The sequence below is a fragment of the Myotis lucifugus genome, unplaced genomic scaffold, assembly GCF_000147115.1.
Source record: "Myotis lucifugus unplaced genomic scaffold, Myoluc2.0 scaffold_1107, whole genome shotgun sequence".
Taxonomy (NCBI): domain Eukaryota; kingdom Metazoa; phylum Chordata; class Mammalia; order Chiroptera; family Vespertilionidae; genus Myotis; species Myotis lucifugus.
Window position 1 is genome coordinate 88,537 of NW_005872155.1, and position 3,467 is coordinate 92,003.

The window sequence follows — 3,467 nt, forward strand, 5'->3', positions numbered from 1 at the left end:
GCGGACGGAGGTGGCCCGCGGGCCCGGGCGCTCCGAGAAGGGCGGGCGGGAGGGAGGCGGCGCGCGGGAGCCCAGCGGGCGCCCTACTTAGTCTCCGAGAGGGCGTTCCCTGCCCTGTGGGCCAGGACTCGGCCTGGGAACTAGGTGACCCAGCCTGCGTGCACCCAAATGGGTGCCAGGGTCCCCCTCCCTTCCACCTGCCGAGCAAACTGGGACCAGCTCCCTGTGAGCTGGCCCAGCCGGGGCCCAGGCCGGGCAATGGCACGGATGGGGCAGCGCCCCTTTATCTCGCCCATGGCCTGCGCAGCGCCGGGAGCCTCGTGGGGACAGAGGACCGCCTGGCAGCCACGTTGTCCCGCGCGGGGCCGGGGGACAGGAGTGCCCGGTGGCTGAGTTGGAGCTCTCAAGTCGGAAGGGCCCTTCACGTCCCGCCAAGCATCCGCGACATCGTCTGAACCGGGACAGCCCTCTCCTGGCCCGGAGCCGGGCCTGCGAAGTGTTAACTGAATGAATGCAGGAGGCCCCGAGCCCACAGCCCTCAGAGGCCGGCACCAGCCACGGTGCTTGAGAGCAAATGCCTGTGGTCAGTTATTGCGCAAAAGTCAAGCGCTGGGAATACAGGCTGGACACCAACCCAAGTGGGGTGCTTTTCCAGGAGAGCTGGCCCGAGGCAGCCGCAAGGGGCCAGGCAGGAGCGCCCACCGGGGCAGCTCCCTGAGGACGGGCCAGAGGAATGAGGCTCCCGGGCTGCACCAACCTGGGCTGCGCCATGTCTGCAACTCGCTCCTTCCCCTCCGGACAGGTGTCCTCGCACCCCTTCTGCACCCAGATCCCAGCCGCCCTCACCAGACCCCCTGCCTGCCCCCAGGGCACTGGGCCCACCCCGGGGATGGAGGAATGGTCATCCCCAACCCCCCTGGACACTGATGTGAAGTTTGGTTCCTCCCTGAACTGGTGACCTGGGAGCGACACTCGTGACTTGGTATTCTTCGGCAGTTAAGTGGAGAGTCCGGATCGGAGCGGACGGATAACGGTGGAGCTTGTTAAGTACAAAACCGTGGGAGCGGCCTCCACACACTTCAGCCCCGTCTTCTCGAGGGGCATCTGACCACCTGTTTCTCTGGCCTTGGAGGTCACAGCGAGAAGGGACAAGGAAAAGCATCAAAGCCTGCCTTTCAGAATTTAAAAACGGATCTTGGGTAAACTGGGAGGCGCCTCCACGTGGGATGAGGTGCCTCCGAGTGGGACGGGGCTCCCCATCCTGAGAGAGGGGTGCCTGCAGGGGCGTCGGGGACCAGGGGAAGCGGAGTCAGGGATGGGATGAGGTCCCTTCCGACCGTACAATTCCGCAGGAACATGCGTTTCTAAAACAGGCTTCCAGTTGGATGGACATGCACCCGACGGCTCCTCTGAAGATATTTTGAGACACAGAACTGTGCTGACTGCCTTCCCCCCCGGGGACAACAAGGGAGCTGGGAACCGGGGCTGGGGGGAGACTTATTGTTTTACCGTCTGTCCTCTCAGGCCACTGTGGGCAGCAGCACCGGCTCCTGTAAGGAAAGGGCCGTGGCTCCAGGCCCCCTGCTGAGGCTCCTGGGCACTCCGGTGTGGGCTTCCTTGGTTTCCTCGGCCACACACTCTCTCCCGTTGAGTCTGGTTATTCGTGGGGTCTGGGGTCGTGTGGGCAGCGCCTGGAGGAGGCCGTGTCTTTCTCAGGGACCTCGAGCTGGCACAGCTGCTGACGCACCCACCTGTCATTAGCGCCCTCGTTAGTATCGTGTGTCGTTGGGATTCTCGGTATCTCCAGGGCTCGGGGTCAGGAGGTGCTAAGAAGCAGATCCGCATTTTTGGATGCTGGTTTCTGGCTCTGTCGTTTGTTCATTCCTTTGCACAGGCGTCTTGTAGGAAGTTTCTGGACCCTGCACAGTGCTTTGCCCACGTGAAGGTTTAAAACTGAGATGAAGCCTGGCCCGTGTGGCTCAGGGGTTGAGCATCAAGCTGTGAACCAGGAGGTCACGGTTCGAGTCTGGTCAAGGGCACATGCCTGGGTTGTGGGCTCGATCCCCAGTAGGGGCGTGCAGGAGGCAGCCGATCCATGATTCTCTCTCATCATGGATGTTTCTCACTCTCTCTCTGTCTCTCCCTCTCCCTTCCTCTCTGAGATCAATACACATATATTTTTAAAACAATAAACAAAAGGGAGATGAACTTTGCCTAGGTGTCACTACCTGTCTCGGGGAGAGTTTCAACTGGACGCCTGAGCCCCGGGCGGCAGAAGGTGGCCTGCGGAGACGGTCAGGGTGCCGGTGTGGTTTTCTGAGGCCCCTTCAATATTTGTTTTACTTGAACTTTTGGCCACATTTTTAAAAATCAAGAGATTTCCATATTTAAAATGTGAACTCTCTGTTTCTCTTGAAAAACATGGTGACGTGCTGGCCAGTGGGGTCTGCTTTGGTGGGGGAGGGGGTTTGATAACTGTCCCCCTGGGAAAGAGTGAAGTTGGCAGCTCACTCAACCCACCAAACCTGCTTTGCCAGTTCAGGGCTGCCGCTGAGGCCGGCATTTCAGCCTGCGGCCCCGCCCTTCCTGGTTCAGCCACTCAGCCAGCCTCTTTACCTCTTTACAGCTCCTTCCCTCCTGCCCTTATCTTCCTTTCTCCCTCCAGCTCCTTCTGGCTCATCCTGTGTGTGTATGTGTGTGTGTGTGCATGCGTCTCTGTGTGAGTGTGTGTGTGTGAGCACATGTGTGTGTGCATGCGTCTGTGTGTGCCTGTGTGTGAGTGTGTCTGTGTGCGCGCGTGTGTGTGTGTGTGTGAGTATGTGTGCATGCAAACACGCGTATCTGTATTTGTTGATACATTTTTGTCCAGAGGTCAGCTCATAATACTTTATATACCACACTAGACCTCACTTTAAATTTGCATAATTCAAATATGGAATAATATAAAAATCACAGCTCATACTGATACGTATCATTGTTGTTGACTATATATATGAATATATATAAATCATATATATATAAATTATATATATATATATAAATCATATGAATATACGTATATATATAAATCAGGAACAGAGAGTGCGGGTTACGGGGTTGGCGGGACTAAGTACCATCGTTTATCTTGCAGATCAGCAAGCTTTGCCTGGCTTAATGGTCGATATAAACTGTAACAGATGATAGAACGTGAGCTTCGCTAGGGAACAAGTGCGGAGGCATTCTGAGGCTTCATAGCTACTTGCAGCATAATTATTATAATTCTGTCTCCCCACTGTAATGGACCCATGGCCCAGCGTATGTTCTCCAACCAGGACTCAGGCCCTTCGCCCCGGAGAGGCCACGGGCCACGGCAGCGTTATCACCGAGGACACCAGGCAGGGAGCGTGTTCGGAAACTTTAAATGTTCTCTGTGTTTCAGCTGAGGCGTTTTCCTATAAAACATAAACTGACGCTGTGTATAAAGAATT